At 46.2% G+C, this 21,386-nt stretch overlaps 1 non-coding gene across 1 annotated transcript; it reads right to left on the reverse strand.

Moving 5' to 3' along the window:
- Nucleotides 1–20,641: 20,641 nt before the first annotated feature.
- Trnat-ugu (transfer RNA threonine (anticodon UGU)) lies at nucleotides 20,642–20,715 on the reverse strand. The gene has a single exon. It is a non-coding gene; the product is annotated as a tRNA-Thr (tRNA).
- Nucleotides 20,716–21,386: the final 671 nt, after the last annotated feature.

The following is a 21,386-nucleotide window of genomic DNA, read 5'->3' on the forward strand; positions in this document are numbered from 1 at the left end:
CCCTTGAAAGTGGCGTCCCTGTCATTTACTTCACTTGCTGGCAGCGCTCCTGTATTCCTGCCGTGCTCGGCGCGGAATGCCCTGTACTTCCTCGGCGTGGATTAGTCACTCTCGCCGTCTGGGAAGAGGAAGGTCAGCACCGTGACGTCGCAGCTGCCTGTCACGTGACAGTCCGCCTAGTAGCATGAGAGCAGCACGGGCGGCGTGCATGCCTCCACTACATTGCAAACACGAGCTGCCCAGGCGTTCGACGGCTCTCCGCTCTGATGCTATTGTTGTTGTTGTTGTTGTTGTGGTCTTCAGTCCTGAGACTGGTTTGATGCAGCTCTCCATGCTACTCTATCCTGTGCAAGCTTCTTCATCTCCCAGTACCTACTGCAGCCTACATCCTTCTGAATCTGCTTAGTGTATTCATGTCTTGGTCTCCCTCTACGATTTTTATCCTCCACGCTGGCCTCAAATACTAAATTGATGATCCCTTGATGCCTCAGAACATGTCCTACCAATCGATCCCTTCTTCTGGTGAAGTTGTTCCACAAACTTCTCTTCTCCCTAATCCTATTCAATACCTCCTCATTACTTATGTGATCTACCCATCTAATCTTCAGCATTCTTCTGTAGCACCACATTTCGAAAGCTTCTATTCTCTTCTTGTCCAAACTATTTATCGTCCACGTTTCACTTCCATACATCGCTACACTCCATACAAATACGTTCAGAAACGACTTCCTGACACTTAAATCTATACTCGATGTTAACAAATGTTTCTTCTTCAGAAATGCTTTACTTGCCATTGCCAGTCTACATTTTATATCCTCTCTACTTCGACCATCATCAGTTATTTTGCTCCCCAAATAGCAAAATCCCTTTACTACTTTAAGTGTCTCATTTCCTAATCTAATTCCCTCAGCATCACACGATTTAATTCGATTACATTCCATTATCCTCGTTTCGCTTTTGTTGATGTTCATCTTATATCCCCCTTTCAATACACTGTCCCTTCCATTTAACTCCTCTTCCAAGTCCTTTGCTGTCTCTGACAGAATTACAATGTCATCGGCGAACCTCAAAGTTTTTATTTCTTCTCCATGGATTTTAATACCTACTCTGAATTTTTCTTTAGTTTCCTTTACTGCTTGCTCAATATACAGATTGAATAACATTGGGGATAGGCTACAACCCTGTCTCATTCCCTTCCCAACCACTGCTTCCCTTTCATGCACCTCGACTATTATAACTGCCATCTGGTCTTGTACAAATTGTAAATAGCCTTTCGCTCCCTGTATTTTACCTCTGCAACGTTCAGAATTTGAAAGAGAGTATTCCAATCAACATTGTCAAAAGCTTCTTCTAAGTCTACAAATGCTAGAAACGTAGGTTTGCCTTTCCTTAATCTTTCTTCTAAGATAAGTCGTAGGGTCAGTATTGCCTCATGTGTTCCAATATTTCTACGGAATCCAAACTGATCCTCCCTGAGGTTGGCTTCTACCAGTTTTTCCATTCGTCTGTAATAATTTGTGTTATTATTTTGCAGCCGCGGCTTATTTAACTGATAGTTCGGTAATTTTCACATCTGCCAACACCTGCTTTCTTTGCGATTGGAATTATTATATTCTTCTTGATGTCTGAAGGTATTTCGCCTGTCTCTTACATTTTGCTCCCACGATGGTAGAGTTTTGTCAGGACTGGCTCTCCCAAGGCTGTCAGTAGTTCTAATGGAATGTTGTCTACTCCTGGGGCCTTCTTTCGACTCAGGTCTTTCAGTGCTCTGTCAAACTCTTCACGCAGTATCCTATCTCCCATTTCATCTTCATCTACATCCTCTTGCATTTCCATAATATTGTCCCCAAGTACATCACCGTTGTATAGACCCTCTACATACTCCTTCCACCTTTCTGTTTTCCCTTCTTTGCTTAGAACTGGGTTGCCATCTGAGCTCTTGATATTCATACAAGTGGTTCTCTTTTCTCCAAAGGTCTCTTTAATTTTCCTGTAGGCAGTATCTATCTTACTCCTAGTGAGACAAGCCTCTACATCCTTACATTTGTCCTCTAGCCATCCCTGCTTAGCCATTTTGCACTTCCTGCCGATCTCATTTTTGAGACGTTTGTATTCCTTTTTGTCTGCTTCACTTACTGCATTTTTATATTTTCTCCTTTCATCAATTAAATTCAATATTTCTTCTGTTACCCAAGGCCGCTCTGATAATGGCCTAATATACGCCACTACCGTAAAACCCCTGTACTTCGAATCGAATGAGAGCGAGAGTGCAACGGCGGACGAGAATTCTCTCCGGTCGTAAATGTTGCGCGCGCCTGGGCCAACGGCATTCGGTCGTGTCCGGTTCGCGTTCCCTCGTGTTCGCCCGTGTTCCGCTGGTTGTCGTCTTTAAGCGGACCAAAGACCTTGTAAAAAATAACTAGACTCACTGATGGCGCTGCAGTCGCGGGATAATTTGATCCTTCGGCTGGACGCCATTATAGTGGTGGTAGTCTGATGTGTTGTGTCGTATTGTTGTTTATGAAGACCCTGATTCAACGTTATATATTTGTTGGGGCGTACATACAGTATTTGTTACTCATAATTCTACTGTCTGTACATTCCAATCAAAAGAAGTACAATGATGAAGAGCTGTGCAGCGTTTAATTGTATAAATAAATTCGTGAAAGGAACGAATATTACATTTCACAGGTATGTGAATATTTTAAGTTGTTTTGTATGTCAGTGCGCTTGCTTAATAAATGTTTTTGTAACACGGTATTAGCATAATGTCTGTGCATCTATTTGCAGGTTTCCTTTCTCAAAACCACAGCTGTTACAAAAATGGTTACACGCTGTCGGGAAGCAAGATTTCCGACCGACAGAATACCATTTTACATGTTCTGATCATTTTGAAGAAAGTTGGTTTATCGGTAGTGTTTTCATGGTCTAGGTTAGGTTGAAACTTGATAATTTGGTCGTGAGTTGCCAAAGCACTATGCCATATATAACGCACTTCTCGTCATAAAATCTAAAGCAAGGTAGACTCAGAAAATATCTATTAATATAGTGGGCAAATCTTCGAGTATTTTGATGCATTTTGCGTACATCTATTGTAAATGAACTACGAAAAATGCTAGGGGTCCAGTACATAACTTTTAGCTACGGCAGATTCCATGTAGTACGTAAGATAAATTCATAAACAGTGACTAGTTGCTGTTAATAAATCAAAAAGTATACTGTAGTAACGTATTTAAATGAGGCATAATGTTTGCGACCTAACTCAAGGGAAGGCATTTTATAACCAAAAGCGATGTATAAACATTCGAACTCCGCGCGTCAGTTTACCACTCTAATGGCCGCCGCCCAGCTATTCAATTTGTCCGCTCTTCACAGTCGACACCACTCGTGCGGTTGTGGAGGCCTGAAGCGGACGCTCAAAGGAAGTTCGCATCCTCTCCGCTTCGGCGCCAGCAGTACAGAGAGCTTTCTTCTGCCTTCTTGTGTACTCTTGTTGTGTTAGCGTGAGTCACGTGAGCGATGGAGTGGTATCAAGAGAACTGTGGTGTTGCTGACACAATATAATTTTTATCGTAGGTGCTTATTGAATCCAAGAGATCTAGAACACAGTGGCTGCTAGAAAATTTCCGAAACGCTCAGAGTTCCCAACGGGGGCGCGACAAAGACGACTTACTCTTTTAATGGTCACGTGGGAACATAGCGAATGAGCAAAACTCTGTAATTACGAGGGCAGTTCAATAAGTAATGCAACACATTTTTTTTCTGAAACAAGGGTTGTTTTATTCAGCATTGAAATACACTAGGTTATTCCCCAATCTTTTAGCTACACAACACTATTTTTCAACGTAATCTCCATTCAATGCTATGGCCTTACGCCACCTTGAAATGAGGGCCTGTATGCCTGCACGGTACCATTCCACTGGTCGATGTCGGAGCCGACGTCGTACTGCATCAATAACTTCTTCATCATCCGCGTAGTGCCTCCCACGGATTGCGTCCTTCATTGGGCCAAACATATGGAAATCCGACGGTGCGAGATCGGGGCCGTAGGGTGCATGAGGAAGAACAGTCCACTGAAGTTTGGTGAGCTCCTCTCGGGTGCGGTCTTGCGTTGTCATGAAGAAGGAGAAGTTCGTTCAGATTTTTGTGCCTACGAACACGCTGAAGTCGTTTCTTCAATTTCTGAAGAGTAGCACAATACACTTCAGAGTTGATCGCCTGACCATGGGGAAGGACATCGAACAGAATAACCCCTTCAGCGTCCCAGAAGACTGTAACCATGACTTTACCGGCTGAGGGTATGGCTTTAAACTTTTTCTTGGTAGGGGAGTGGGTGTGGCGCCACTCCATTGATTGCCGTTTTGTTTCAGGTTCGAAGTGATGAACCCATGTGTCATCGCCTGTAACAATCTTTGACAAGAAATTGTCACCCTCAGCCACATGACGAGCAAGCAATTCCGCACAGATGGTTCTCCTTTGCTCTTTATGGTGTTCGGTTAGACAACGAGGGACCCAGCAGGGACAAACCTTTGAATATCCCAACTGGTGAACAATTGTGACAGCACTACCAACAGAGATGTCAAGTTGAGCACTGAGTTGTTTGATGGTGATCCGTCGATCATCTCGAACGAGTGTGTTCGCACGCTCCGCCATTGCAGGAGTCACAGCTGTGCACGGCCGGCCCGCACGCGGGAGATCAGACAGTCTTGCTTGACCTTGCGGCGATGATGACACACGCTTTGCCCGACGACTCACCGTGCTTTTGTCCACTGCCAGATCACCGTAGACATTCTGCAAGCGCCTATGAATATCTGAGATGCCCTGGTTTTCCGCCAAAAGAAACTCGATCACTGCCCGTTGTTTGCAACGCACATCCGTTACAGACGCAATTTTAACAGCTCCGTACAGCGCTGCCACCTGTCGGAAGTCAATGAAACTAGACGAGACGAAGCGGGAATGTTTGAAAATATTCCACAAGAAATTTCCGGTTTTTTCAACCAAAATTGGCCGAGAAAAAAAATGTGTTGCATTACTTATTGAACTGCCCTCGTATGTTTGTTAAAAAACAAAAGCACAGTAAATTTCCTCGAAAGTAAACAAATGCGAATATGTACATATTCTGCTTACTACAATTAAAAATTTAAGAAAGGCCTGATGATTCTCGTTGCTTACATTCATGGATTGGTTGATTAATTTGGGGGGAAGCGGACCAAACAGCGAGGTCATCGGTCCCATGGGTTTAGGGAAGGATGGGGAAGGAAACCGGCTATGTCCTTTCAATGGATCCAACCCCTTATTTCATTGAAGCGATTTACGGAAATCACGTCAAGCCTAAATCAGGATGGCCAGACGCGGGTCTGAACCATCGTCCACCGGAATGCGAGTCCAGTGTGCTAACCACTGCGCCACCTCACTTGATGGTTTATCCGGGATTACGCTATCTGCCCTGGTAACAAACTATATGCCTCTGACATTTTATCAAGTAGCGCATGTGACAGGTAGTGTGTATATTTTACGTTTCACTAATCTTTTAATGGCGTTACCTTCCTCATACACACTTTTGTAGGTAGTGAGGAGCAGGCATTGTAATTACGATGATAAATAATCATTCGCACTTCTGTCACTATGGTTCATAATAGCACTATGTGACTTAACTTCTGTGGTCATCAGTCCCCTAGACTTAGAACTACTTTAACCTAACTAACCTAGGGACACCACACACATCCATGTCTGAGGTAGGATTCGAACCTGCGACCGTAGCAGCAGCGTGGTACCTGACTGAAGCGTCTAGAACTGCTCGGTCAAATCGGCCGGCTTCACTTACTATGAATACCTTTAATCTCGCAGCGTATACAGAATACGTGTAGCATAGAGTGCGTAGCACACAGAACTGATCTGGCAAAGATACAGTTGTTCTCGCTGCGGCAGCAATATTATTGGGGAGGGGGGAGGGGAGGTTAGAGCCAGTGAGTCTCCGTCCGCACACTCTAATAAAATCCTTGAAGCACTTCGCACATGTCACTGCAGACATCACAAACTATCTGAGATATAGCAGCTATTGAAATGTCGAACCACCACTAACTTAGCTGTCTCGGTTGTTAATGACCAAAGTGTTAATGCTAGCCCTACTTTAGGTTGTTTACTTAGAGAAAGTCAGCTCCCACTATATGAAACGAATCGCCGGCCGTTGTGCCCGAGAAGGTTCTAGGTGCTTCAGTCTGGAACCGCGCTGCTGCTACGTTCGCAGGTTCGAATCTTGCCTCGGGCATAGATCCGTGTGATGTCCTTAGGTTAGTTAGGTTTAAGTAGTTCCAAGTCTAGGGGACTGATGACCTCAAATCTGATGACCTCAAATGTTAAGTCCCATAGTGCTTAGAGCTTCAAAATGATTCAAACGGCTCTGAGCACTATGGGACTCAACATCTGAGGTCATCAGTCCCCTAGACAGACCTACTTAAACCTAACTAACCTGAGGACATCAGACACATCCAGGCCGAGGCAGGATTCGACCCTGCGACCGTAGCGGCCGCGCGGTTCCGGACTGAAGTGTCTAGAACCGTTCGGCCACCGCAGCCGAGTGCTTAGAGCCATTTGAACCTTCTTTTTTTTAAAAAAAAGTTGCGCTTCTCATCAGTAACTAGTGTCCAGCTTTTATATTTGCTCGTCACCTGTAACGAGAAACCAGCGAAAAGCGTCGAATGAGATATTCTGCAAAGTTTCGTATTAACACTAAGGCAAGATGGAGCTCCAATTCAGTGTCAAGTGCGCTGCCTTCACGCATTTCACGTTTACGTGTAAGTTCAGACCTCTAAATTCATCCTTTCTGACGCCTTTTTTCTTACTTCGCCGAAATCAATGCGCTCGACATGCAAAACATGCCTCTCTGAGTATCCAAGTTTTGCATCCTGGGCCTGACTATTCGAGGTCTGTTCCAAAAAATTCCGGAAGTTTGTCCACAAAATTTTTCTACGCTTACCTTTCAGTTATTGTGCATGGTCTGCCTCGAAATGCCTTCCTGCACCATTCATACATCGGTCCCAACGGCGTTTCCATTTCCGGAAGCAGTGTTGGTACGCATCTTGCTGGATCGCGCGATGCATCATATGCGAATTTTCCTTTATCTCGTCTGTCGTTGCAAATCTGGGTCTTTTCAACGGGGTTGTCAACTATGGAAGTAAGAAAAGTCCACAGGGCAGGACTGTAGAGTATGGACGTTGTGCAATAGTCAGGCACCGATAGGGATGAATGTACTGGTGCATTATCGTGATGCATGAGCCATGAATTGTCTAGCCACATTTCTGGCCGTTTTCTTCCCACACTTTTCTCCCAGGCGTCGAACATGTCTCGATAGTACCATCGATTAACCGTTTGTCCCTGTGCCACGAATTCATGATGAACTAATCCTTCAAAGTCGAAGAAAACTATCAGCATGGCTTTGACCTTTGACCTGACCTGCCGAGCTTCTTCTGGTCTTGGAGAACCTTTCCCGACCCACTGTGAAGACTGGACCTTGGTCTCAACATCATAACTGTACACTCATACCACATCACCAGTTATGATTCTCTTCAGAAACCTCGTTCTCATGTGCGCGATCCAAAAGCTGTACACAGATTGCGAGGCGAAGGTCTTTCTGGTCTTGGAGAACCTTTCCCGACCGCCTGCGAAGACTGGACCTTGGTCTCAACAACATAACTGTAGACTCATACCACATCACCAGTTATGATTCTCTTCAGAAACCTCGTTCTCATGTGCGCGATCCAAAAGCTGTACACAGATTGCGAGGCGAAGGTCTTTCTGGTCTTGGAGAACCTTTCCCGACCACCTGCGAAGACTGGACCTTGGTCTCAACATCATAACTGTAGTCTCGTACCACATCACCAGTTATGATTCTCTTCAGAAACCTCGTTCTCATGTGCGCGATCCAAAAGCTGTACACAGATTGCGAGGCGAAGGTCTTTCTGGTCTTGGAGAACCTTCCCCAACCGCCTGCGAAGACTGGACCTTGGTCTCAACATCATAACTGTAGACTCATACCACATCACCAGTTATGATTCTCTTCAGAAACCTCGTTCTCATGTGCGCGATCCAAAAGCTGTACACAGATTGCGAGGCGAAGGTCTTTCTGGTCTTGGAGAACCTTTCCCAACCGCCTGCGAAGACTGGACCTTGGTCTCAACAACATAACTGTAGACTCATACCACATCACCAGTTATGATTCTCTTCAGAAACCTCGTTCTCATGTGTGCGATCCAAAAGCTGTACACAGATTGCGAGGCGAAGGTCTTTCTGGTCTTGGAGAACCTTTCCCGACCGCCTGCGAAGACTGGACCTTGGTCTCAACAACATAACTGTACACTCATACCACATCACCAGTTATGATTCTCTTCAGAAACCTCGTTCTCACGTGTGCGATCCAAAAGCTGTACACAGATTGCGAGGCGAAGGTCTTTCTGGTCTTGGAGAACCTTTCCCAACCGCCTGCGAAGACTGGACCTTGGTCTCAACAACATAACTGTAGACTCATACCACATCACCAGTTATGATTCTCTTCAGAAACCTCGTTCTCATGTGCGCGATCCAAAAGCTGTACACAGATTGCGAGGCGAAGGTCTTTCTGGTCTTGGAGAACCTTTCCCGACCGCCTGCGAAGACTGGACCTTGGTCTTAACATCATAACTGTAGACTCATACCACACCACCAGTTATGATTCTCTTCAGAAACCTCGTTCTCATGTGCGCGATCCAAAAGCTGTACACAGATTGCGAGGCGAAGGTCTTTCTGGTCTTGGAGAACCTTTCCCGACCACCTGCGAAGACTGGACCTTGGTCTCAACATCATAACTGTAGTCTCATACCACATCACCAGTTATGATTCTCTTCAGAAACCTCGTTCTCATGTGCGCGATCCAAAAGCTGTACACAGATTGCGAGGCGAAGGTCTTTCTGGTCTTGGAGAACCTTCCCCAACCGCCTGCGAAGACTGGACCTTGGTCTCAACATCATAACTGTAGACTCATACCACATCACCAGTTATGATTCTCTTCAGAAACCTCGTTCTCATGTGCGCGATCCAAAAGCTGTACACAGATTGCGAGGCGAAGGTCTTTCTGGTCTTGGAGAACCTTTCCCGACCGCCTGCGAAGACTGGACCTTGGTCTTAACATCATAACTGTAGACTCATACCACACCACCAGTTATGATTCTCTTCAGAAACCTCGTTCTCATGTGCGCGATCCAAAAGCTGTACACAGATTGCGAGGCGAAGGTCTTTCTGGTCTTGGAGAACCTTTCCCGACCGCCTGCGAAGACTGGACCTTGGTCTCAACAACATAACTGTAGACTCATACCACATCACCAGTTATGATTCTCTTCAGAAACCTCGTTCTCATGTGCGCGATCCAAAAGCTGTACACAGATTGCGAGGCGAAGGTCTTTCTGGTCTTGGAGAACCTTTCCCGACCGCCTGCGAAGACTGGACCTTGGTCTCAACAACATAACTGTAGACTCATACCACATCACCAGTTATGATTCTCTTCAGAAACCTCGTTCTCATGTGCGCGATCCAAAAGCTGTACACAGATTGCGAGGCGAAGGTCTTTCTGGTCTTGGAGAACCTTTCCCGACCACCTGCGAAGACTGGACCTTGGTCTCAACATCATAACTGTAGTCTCGTACCACATCACCAGTTATGATTCTCTTCAGAAACCTCGTTCTCATGTGTGCGATCCAAAAGCTGTACACAGATTGCGAGGCGAAGGTCTTTCTGGTCTTGGAGAACCTTTCCCGACCACCTGCGAAGACTGGACCTTGGTCTCAACATCATAACTGTAGACTCATACCACATCACCAGTTATGATTCTCTTCAGAAACCTCGTTCTCATGTGCGCGATCCAAAAGCTGTACACAGATTGCGAGGCGAAGGTCTTTCTGGTCTTGGAGAACCTTTCCCGACCGCCTGCGAAGACTGGACCTTGGTCTCAACAACATAACTGTAGACTCATACCACATCACCAGTTATGATTCTCTTCAGAAACCTCGTTCTCATGTGCGCGATCCAAAAGCTGTACACAGATTGCGAGGCGAAGGTCTTTCTGGTCTTGGAGAACCTTTCCCGACCACCTGCGAAGACTGGACCTTGGTCTCAACATCATAACTGTAGTCTCGTACCACATCACCAGTTATGATTCTCTTCAGAAACCTCGTTCTCATGTGCGCGATCCAAAAGCTGTACACAGATTGCGAGGCGAAGGTCTTTCTGGTCTTGGAGAACCTTCCCCAACCGCCTGCGAAGACTGGACCTTGGTCTCAACATCATAACTGTAGACTCATACCACATCACCAGTTATGATTCTCTTCAGAAACCTCGTTCTCATGTGCGCGATCCAAAAGCTGTACACAGATTGCGAGGCGAAGGTCTTTCTGGTCATGGAGAACCTTCCCCAACCGCCTGCGAAGACTGGACCTTGGTCTCAACATCATAACTGTAGACTCATACCACATCACCAGTTATGATTCTCTTCAGAAACCTCGTTCTCATGTGTGCGATCCAAAAGCTGTACACAGATTGCGAGGCGAAGGTCTTTCTGGTCTTGGAGAACCTTTCCCGACCGCCTGCGAAGACTGGACCTTGGTCTCAACAACATAACTGTACACTCATACCACATCACCAGTTATGATTCTCTTCAGAAACCTCGTTCTCATGTGTGCGATCCAAAAGCTGTACACAGATTGCGAGGCGAAGGTCTTTCTGGTCTTGGAGAACCTTTCCCAACCGCCTGCGAAGACTGGACCTTGGTCTCAACAACATAACTGTAGACTCATACCACATCACCAGTTATGATTCTCTTCAGAAACCTCGTTCACATGTGCGCGATCCAAAAGCTGTACACAGATTGCGAGGCGAAGGTCTTTCTGGTCTTGGAGAACCTTTCCCGACCGCCTGCGAAGACTGGACCTTGGTCTTAACATCATAACTGTAGACTCATACCACACCACCAGTTATGATTCTCTTCAGAAACCTCGTTCTCATGTGCGCGATCCAAAAGCTGTACACAGATTGCGAGGCGAAGGTCTTTCTGGTCTTGGAGAACCTTTCCCGACCACCTGCGAAGACTGGACCTTGGTCTCAACATCATAACTGTAGTCTCATACCACATCACCAGTTATGATTCTCTTCAGAAACCTCGTTCTCATGTGCGCGATCCAAAAGCTGTACACAGATTGCGAGGCGAAGGTCTTTCTGGTCTTGGAGAACCTTCCCCAACCGCCTGCGAAGACTGGACCTTGGTCTCAACATCATAACTGTAGACTCATACCACATCACCAGTTATGATTCTCTTCAGAAACCTCGTTCTCATGTGTGCGATCCAAAAGCTGTACACAGATTGCGAGGCGAAGGTCTTTCTGGTCTTGGAGAACCTTTCCCGACCGCCTGCGAAGACTGGACCTTGGTCTTAACATCATAACTGTAGACTCATACCACACCACCAGTTATGATTCTCTTCAGAAACCTCGTTCTCATGTGCGCGATCCAAAAGCTGTACACAGATTGCGAGGCGAAGGTCTTTCTGGTCTTGGAGAACCTTTCCCGACCGCCTGCGAAGACTGGACCTTGGTCTCAACAACATAACTGTAGACTCATACCACATCACCAGTTATGATTCTCTTCAGAAACCTCGTTCTCATGTGCGCGATCCAAAAGCTGTACACAGATTGCGAGGCGAAGGTCTTTCTGGTCTTGGAGAACCTTCCCCGACCGCCTGCGAAGACTGGACCTTGGTCTCAACAACATAACTGTAGACTCATACCACATCACCAGTTATGATTCTCTTCAGAAACCTCGTTCTCATGTGCGCGATCCAAAAGCTGTACACAGATTGCGAGGCGAAGGTCTTTCTGGTCTTGGAGAACCTTTCCCGACCACCTGCGAAGACTGGACCTTGGTCTCAACATCATAACTGTAGTCTCGTACCACATCACCAGTTATGATTCTCTTCAGAAACCTCGTTCTCATGTGCGCGATCCAAAAGCTGTACACAGATTGCGAGGCGAAGGTCTTTCTGGTCTTGGAGAACCTTCCCCAACCGCCTGCGAAGACTGGACCTTGGTCTCAACATCATAACTGTAGACTCATACCACATCACCAGTTATGATTCTCTTCAGAAACCTCGTTCTCATGTGCGCGATCCAAAAGCTGTACACAGATTGCGAGGCGAAGGTCTTTCTGGTCTTGGAGAACCTTTCCCGACCGCCTGCGAAGACTGGACCTTGGTCTTAACATCATAACTGTAGACTCATACCACACCACCAGTTATGATTCTCTTCAGAAACCTCGTTCTCATGTGCGCGATCCAAAAGCTGTACACAGATTGCGAGGCGAAGGTCTTTCTGGTCTTGGAGAACCTTTCCCGACCGCCTGCGAAGACTGGACCTTGGTCTCAACATCATAACTGTAGACTCATACCACATCACCAGTTATGATTCTCTTCAGAAACCTCGTTCTCATGTGCGCGATCCAAAAGCTGTACACAGATTGCGAGGCAAAGGTCTTTCTGGTCTTGGAGAACCTTTCCCGACCGCCTGCGAAGACTGGACCTTGGTCTCAACAACATAACTGTAGACTCATACCACATCACCAGTTATGATTCTCTTCAGAAACCTCGTTCTCATGTGCGCGATCCAAAAGCTGTACACAGATTGCGAGGCGAAGGTCTTTCTGGTCTTGGAGAACCTTTCCCGACCACCTGCGAAGACTGGACCTTGGTCTCAACATCATAACTGTAGTCTCGTACCACATCACCAGTTATGATTCTCTTCAGAAACCTCGTTCTCATGTGCGCGATCCAAAAGCTGTACACAGATTGCGAGGCGAAGGTCTTTCTGGTCTTGGAGAACCTTCCCCAACCGCCTGCGAAGACTGGACCTTGGTCTCAACATCATAACTGTAGACTCATACCACATCACCAGTTATGATTCTCTTCAGAAACCTCGTTCTCATGTGCGCGATCCAAAAGCTGTACACAGATTGCGAGGCGAAGGTCTTTCTGGTCTTGGAGAACCTTTCCCAACCGCCTGCGAAGACTGGACCTTGGTCTCAACAACATAACTGTAGACTCATACCACATCACCAGTTATGATTCTCTTCAGAAACCTCGTTCTCATGTGTGCGATCCAAAAGCTGTACACAGATTGCGAGGCGAAGGTCTTTCTGGTCTTGGAGAACCTTTCCCGACCACTTGCGAAGACTGGACCTTGGTCTCAACATCATAACTGTAGTCTCATACCACATCACCAGTTATGATTCTCTTCAGAAACCTCGTTCTCATGTGCGCGATCCAAAAGCTGTACACAGATTGCGAGGCGAAGGTCTTTCTGGTCTTGGAGAACCTTCCCCAACCGCCTGCGAAGACTGGACCTTGGTCTCAACATCATAACTGTACACTCATACCACATCACCAGTTATGATTCTCTTCAGAAACCTCGTTCTCATGTGCGCGATCCAAAAGCTGTACACAGATTGCGAGGCGAAGGTCTTTCTGGTCTTGGAGAACCTTTCCCGACCGCCTGCGAAGACTGGACCTTGGTCTCAACAACATAACTGTAGACTCATACCACATCACCAGTTATGATTCTCTTCAGAAACCTCGTTCTCATGTGCGCGATCCAAAAGCTGTACACAGATTGCGAGGCGAAGGTCTTTCTGGTCTTGGAGAACCTTTCCCGACCACCTGCGAAGACTGGACCTTGGTCTCAACATCATAACTGTAGTCTCGTACCACATCACCAGTTATGATTCTCTTCAGAAACCTCGTTCTCATGTGCGCGATCCAAAAGCTGTACACAGATTGCGAGGCGAAGGTCTTTCTGGTCTTGGAGAACCTTCCCCAACCGCCTGCGAAGACTGGACCTTGGTCTCAACATCATAACTGTAGACTCATACCACATCACCAGTTATGATTCTCTTCAGAAACCTCGTTCTCATGTGCGCGATCCAAAAGCTGTACACAGATTGCGAGGCGAAGGTCTTTCTGGTCTTGGAGAACCTTTCCCAACCGCCTGCGAAGACTGGACCTTGGTCTCAACAACATAACTGTAGACTCATACCACATCACCAGTTATGATTCTCTTCAGAAACCTCGTTCTCATGTGTGCGATCCAAAAGCTGTACACAGATTGCGAGGCGAAGGTCTTTCTGGTCTTGGAGAACCTTTCCCGACCGCCTGCGAAGACTGGACCTTGGTCTCAACAACATAACTGTACACTCATACCACATCACCAGTTATGATTCTCTTCAGAAACCTCGTTCTCATGTGTGCGATCCAAAAGCTGTACACAGATTGCGAGGCGAAGGTCTTTCTGGTCTTGGAGAACCTTTCCCAACCGCCTGCGAAGACTGGACCTTGGTCTCAACAACATAACTGTAGACTCATACCACATCACCAGTTATGATTCTCTTCAGAAACCTCGTTCTCATGTGCGCGATCCAAAAGCTGTACACAGATTGCGAGGCGAAGGTCTTTCTGGTCTTGGAGAACCTTTCCCGACCGCCTGCGAAGACTGGACCTTGGTCTTAACATCATAACTGTAGACTCATACCACACCACCAGTTATGATTCTCTTCAGAAACCTCGTTCTCATGTGCGCGATCCAAAAGCTGTACACAGATTGCGAGGCGAAGGTCTTTCTGGTCTTGGAGAACCTTTCCCGACCACCTGCGAAGACTGGACCTTGGTCTCAACATCATAACTGTAGTCTCATACCACATCACCAGTTATGATTCTCTTCAGAAACCTCGTTCTCATGTGCGCGATCCAAAAGCTGTACACAGATTGCGAGGCGAAGGTCTTTCTGGTCTTGGAGAACCTTCCCCAACCGCCTGCGAAGACTGGACCTTGGTCTCAACATCATAACTGTAGACTCATACCACATCACCAGTTATGATTCTCTTCAGAAACCTCGTTCTCATGTGCGCGATCCAAAAGCTGTACACAGATTGCGAGGCGAAGGTCTTTCTGGTCTTGGAGAACCTTTCCCAACCGCCTGCGAAGACTGGACCTTGGTCTCAACAACATAACTGTAGACTCATACCACATCACCAGTTATGATTCTCTTCAGAAACCTCGTTCTCATGTGCGCGATCCAAAAGCTGTACACAGATTGCGAGGCGAAGGTCTTTCTGGTCTTGGAGAACCTTTCCCAACCGCCTGCGAAGACTGGACCTTGGTCTCAACAACATAACTGTAGACTCATACCACATCACCAGTTATGATTCTCTTCAGAAACCTCGTTCTCATGTGTGCGATCCAAAAGCTGTACACAGATTGCGAGGCGAAGGTCTTTCTGGTCTTGGAGAACCTTTCCCGACCACCTGCGAAGACTGGACCTTGGTCTCAACATCATAACTGTAGACTCATACCACATCACCAGTTATGATTCTCTTCAGAAACCTCGTTCTCATGTGCGCGATCCAAAAGCTGTACACAGATTGCGAGGCGAAGGTCTTTCTGGTCTTGGAGAACCTTTCCCAACCGCCTGCGAAGACTGGACCTTGGTCTCAACAACATAACTGTAGACTCATACCACATCACCAGTTATGATTCTCTTCAGAAACCTCGTTCTCATGTGCGCGATCCAAAAGCTGTACACAGATTGCGAGGCGAAGGTCTTTCTGGTCTTGACTCATGAGCCGTCGGAAGAAGAACTTGGCGGCAACACGATGCATTCCAAGACGCTGTGTAAGAATTTCATGACATGATCCAACTGAAATGTTACATTATTCTGCAATCCCTCAGTCAATCTTCGATTGGCAAGCGCAATTTCGTTAACGTCCCTTAGATGAACGTCGTCGGTTGATGTCGAAGGGCGTCCTGAACGTGGGTCATCTTTAAATTCCTTCCGGCCATTTTTAAACCGTGTGAACCATTCGTAAGGCCAAGTACGGCTTGAGTACACATCAGTGTAGGCTTCATGCATCATTTGATGTGTCCCTGTAAAGGTTTTCTCGAGTTTCACGCAATCTTTAATACGGACGCGTTGCTTCTCCAAATCAGCCGTCTCTAAATTCGCTAACCGTGCGACACAACGTTATACTCAAAACAGCACTCAACAATAACTAACAGGCATATGCCAACGAAACGTCCAGTAGTTACCCATTCAACACAGGCTTGTGCAGAGATGCCAACCGCATTTTACTCCAACACAATATTACGAAGGTTCCGGAATTTTTTTGAACAGTCCTCTTATTTTGCTGTATCCCGTATGCCGATTATTTGCAGAAAAAAACAGTAATTCTGCGTCCGTAGGCTAGGTCACTGCCTTTGTCAACTCAAGTCGCAGCACAGCGTTGATTACGTCATGCTTTGAATTAGCAGTAAGGCGTTAAATCCGTATACAGATGTAAATCAAATTCGATTCGTATGGTTGAATTCTCTGTCATAAAATATCAAATTGCCCTCGACATATATGGTTTTACATTCATAATATTTTAAAATACTGTCAAAAGATTTACGTTGGCAATCAGCAACACAAAAGTGCAATAACGGATGTACGAGGGCAGTTCAATAAGCAATGCAACACATTTTTTTTCTGAAAGAGGAGTTGTTTTATTCAGCATTAGAATACACCAGGTTATTCCCCAATCTTTTAGCTACACAACACTATTTTCCAACGTAATCTCCATTCAATGCTACGGCCTTACGCCACCTTGAAATGAGGGCCTGTATGCCTGCACGGTACCATTCCACTGGTCGATGTCGGAGCCAACGTCGTACTGCATCAATAACTTCTTCATCATCCGCGTAGTGCCTCCCACGGATTGCGTCCTTCATTGGGCCAAACATATGGAAATCCGACGGTGCGAGATCGGGGCTGTAGGGTGCATAAGGAAGAACAGTCCACTGAAGTTTTGTGAGCTCCTCTCGGGTGCGAAGACTTGTGTGAGGTCTTGCGTTGTCATGAAGAAGGAGAAGTTCGTTCAGATTTTTGTGCCTACGAACACGCTGAAGTCGTTTCTTCAATTTCTGAAGAGTAGCACAATACACTTCAGAGTTGATCGTCTGACCATGGGGAAGGACATCGAACAGAATAACCCCTTCAGCGTCCCAGAAGACTGTAACCATGACTTTACCGGCTGAGGGTATGGCTTTAAACTTTTTCTTGGTAGGGGAGTGGGTGTGGCGCCACTCCATTGATTGCCGTTTTGTTTCAGGTTCGAAGTGATGAACCCATGTTTCATCGCCTGTAACAATCTTTGACAAGAAATTGTCACCCTCAGCCACATGACGAGCAAGCAATTCCGCACAGATGGTTCTCCTTTGCTCTTTATGGTGTTCGGTTAGACAACGAGGGACCCAGCGGGAACAAACCTTTGAATATCCCAACTGGTGAACAATTGTGACAGCACTACCAACAGAGATGTCAAGTTGAGCACTGAGTTGTTTGATGGTGATCCGTCGATCATCTCGAACGAGTGTGTTCGCACGCTCCGCCATTGCAGGAGTCACAGCTGTGCACGGCCGGCCCGCACGCGGGAGATCAGACAGTCTTGCTTGACCTTGCGGCGATGATGACACACGCTTTGCCCAACGACTCACCGTGCTTTTGTCCACTGCCAGATCACCGTAGACATTCTGCAAGCGCCTATGAATATCTGAAATGCCCTGGTTTTCCGCCAAAAGAAACTCGATCACTGCCCGTTGTTTGCAACGCACATCCGTTACAGACGCCATTTTAACAGCTCCGTACAGTGCTGCCACCTGTCGGATGTCAATGAAACTATACGAGACGAAGCGGGAATGTTTGAAAATATTCCACAAGAAATTTCCGGTTTTTTCAACCAAAATTGGCCGAGAAAAAAAATGTGTTGCATTACTTATTGAACTGCCCTCGTAGATATAGAGCCATTTGAACCATTTTTTACAATCATGCTCATAGATTAAGGATAATGCTGATACATGGTGAAACAACGCTCTGGTGGGCGGTTTGGGGGTTTAAATCACCTCGAGGTATGACCATGCGGTGCATTTGACCTGTGGTCGTCGCACGGTGGCGCTGGCAGCAGTCCACATACGTGGAGGTGTGTTGGTGCATGTCAGAGTACGGTGCAGCGAGTAAGTGTGCAGACGTTTTCAGACGTGCTAATGGTGACTGCTTGTTGAAAATGGCTCAAAGAACACATATTGATGACATCTTCAACTTTTGTATTCCTGTCTTCCTCAGTTGCGTGTAATATTACGGTATATTGATAATTTTTACTTATGGACCGTCTGACAGCAACTGAATAAAACACAATTTTAGTGCCATTGCGTTTCGCCTTTATTTTCTGCAAGGCATCATCAGTGGCAGGTTGCGTGGACAATTCTTTACATATTACGCTCCTGTTACGTTTTTGGTGTTGTTCTTCTTCTTATGAACGCCAATTTGCAGTTTTTCCCACATTCCACAGCACTATGCACTGAACGCTTGTTTTAATGCATTCCATAGCACTATGCACTGAACGCTTGTTTTAATGCATTCCATAGCACTATGCACTGAACGCTTGTTTTAATGCATTCCATAGCACTATGCACTGAACGCTTGTTTTAATGCATTCCATAGCACTATGCACTGAACGCTTGTTTTCATGCATTCAAAAAATGGTTCAAATGGCTCTGAGAACTATGGGACTTAACATCTGTGGTCATCAGTCCCCTAGAACTTAGAACTACTTAAACCTAACTAACCTAAGGACATCACACACATCCATGCCCGAGGCAGGATTCGAACCTGCGACCGTAGCAGTCCCGCGGTTCCGGACTGAGCGCCTAGAACCGCTAGACCACCGCGGCCGGCCTTTCATGCATTCCATAGCACTATGCACTGAACGCTTGTTTTAATGCATTCCATAGCACTATGCACTGAACGCTTGTTTTAATGCATTCCATAGCACTATGCACTGAACGCTTGTTTTAATGCATTCCATAGCACTATGCACTGAACGCTTGTTTTAATGCATTCCATAGCACTATGCACTGAACGCTTGTTTTAATGCATTCCATAGCACTATGCACTGAACGCTTGTTTTAATGCATTCCATAGCACTATGCACTGAACGCTTGTTTTAATGCATTCCATAGCACTATGCACTGAACACTTGTTTTAATGCATTCCATAGCACTATGCACTGAACACTTGTTTTAATGCATTCCATAGCACTATGCACTGAACGCTTGTTTTAATGCATTCCATAGCACTATGCACTGAACGCTTGTTTTAATGCATTCCATAGCACTATGCACTGAACGCTTGTTTTAATGCATTCCATAGCACTATGCACTGAACGCTTGTTTTAATGCATTCCATAGCACTATGCACTGAACACTTGTTTTAATGCATTCCATAGCACTATGCACTGAACGCTTGTTTTAATGCATTCCATAGCACTATGCACTGAACACTTGTTTTAATGCATTCCATAGCACTATGCACTGAACGCTTGTTTTAATGCATTCCATAGCACTATGCACTGAACGCTTGTTTTAATGCATTCCATAGCACTATGCACTGAACGCTTGTTTTAATGCATTCCATAGCACAGTGCGTTCAGTGCATAGTGCTATGGAATGCATTAAAACAAGCGTTCAGTGCATAGTGCCGTGGAATGCATTAAAACAAGCGTTCAGTGCATAGTGCTATGGAATGTGGGAAAAACCGCAAATTGGCGTTCATAAGAAGCAGAACAACACCAAAAATGGAACAGGAGCGTAATATGTAAGAAATTGTCCACGCAACCTGCCACTGATGATGCCTTGCAGAAAATAAAGGCGAAACGCGTATGGCACTAAAATTGTGTTTCATTCAGTTGCTGTCAGAGGGTCCATAAGGAAAAATTATCAGTATACCGTAATATATTGATGACGTTATGAGGCATAGAATACTAGGGTGACTGGAGGCTGGTCAAACACAGCAGGTTGTAGCACGGGCCGTCCGTGTGCCACAAAGTGTGATCTCAAGATTATGTCAACGATTCCAGCAGACAGGAAACGTGTCCAGGCGCTACAGTACGGGACGTCCACAGTGTACAACACCACAAGAAGACCGATATCTCACCATCACTGCCCGCAGACAGCTACGGAGTACTGCAGGTAGCCCTGCTCGGGACCTTACCGCAGCCACTGAAACAGTTGTCTCCACACACACAGACTACAGACGAGTCAACAGACACGGTTTAGTCGCCCGGAGACCTGCACAGTGCATTCCACTGACCCCTGGTCACAGGAGACCGCGTAAAGCCTGGCGTCAAGAACACAGTACGTGGTCATTGGAACAGCGGTCCCAGGTTATGTTCACGGACGAGCCCAGCTATAGTCTGAACAGTTATTCTCGCCGGATTTTCATCTGGCGTGAACCAGGAACCAGGTACCAACTCCTTAACGTCCTTGAAAGGGACATGTCTGTTCAGATGTGCACTTCCTTAAAATAGATCCCTGAATCCAGTTTGGTAACGTTTGTGAATTGTATGTCTATGAAGACAGTAACTATTCTCGAATGAACAGATTACTGTGTTGACCGTGCAGCTTTTCCCTGGAATAAATGACGACTAACTGAAACCCTCGGCTGCCGACTGGTGTTGTTGATATACCTCGATGTGGACAGCTGAAAATGTGTGCCCCGACCGGGACTCGAACCCGGGATCTCCTGCTTACATGGCAGACGCTCTATCCATCTGAGCCACCGAGGACACAGATGAATAGCGCGACTGCAGGGACAGCTGTCCACATCGAGGTATATCAACAACACCAGTCGGCAGCCGAGGGTTTCAGTTAGTCATCATTTATTCCAGGGAAAAGCTGCACGGTCAACACAGTAATCTGTTCATTCGAGAATAGTTACTGTCTTCATATATATATATATATATAGTTAAAGGCTACCCAGCCATTGACCTTCGTCTGTGCGAATGCGCACAGGTTGCCCAAACTCTTACGGGAATCGCCAAAGCGTGCGCGAGTAATGAGTGAATGGGCAAATGTCTATAAGGTACATTACATATGTAGAATTGTGGACAGTTGGGAATGTGAGTCTCACGGGAGGCGTGCAAGGGATAAGTCCCTGCAGTCGCGCTATTTCATCTGTGTCCTCGGTGGTTCAGATGGATAGAGCGTCTGCCATGTAAGCAGGAGATCCCGGGTTCGAGTCCCGTTCGGGGCACATATCCTCAGCTGTCCACATCGAGGTATATCAACAACACCAGTCGGCAGCCGAGGGTTTCAGTTAGTCATCATTTGTGAACTGAATGAATGGCTGGTCGTCTGCTGACCACAGATAGTGAAGGTAGATTGTATAATCATCTTTGAGACAGTTCTCTGGTCACCTCTGGCTGAACCAAAGAGAGGAAGTATACCATAGCACCAG

The sequence above is a fragment of the Schistocerca serialis genome, chromosome 12, assembly GCF_023864345.2.
Source record: "Schistocerca serialis cubense isolate TAMUIC-IGC-003099 chromosome 12, iqSchSeri2.2, whole genome shotgun sequence".
NCBI lineage: Eukaryota > Metazoa > Arthropoda > Insecta > Orthoptera > Acrididae > Schistocerca > Schistocerca serialis.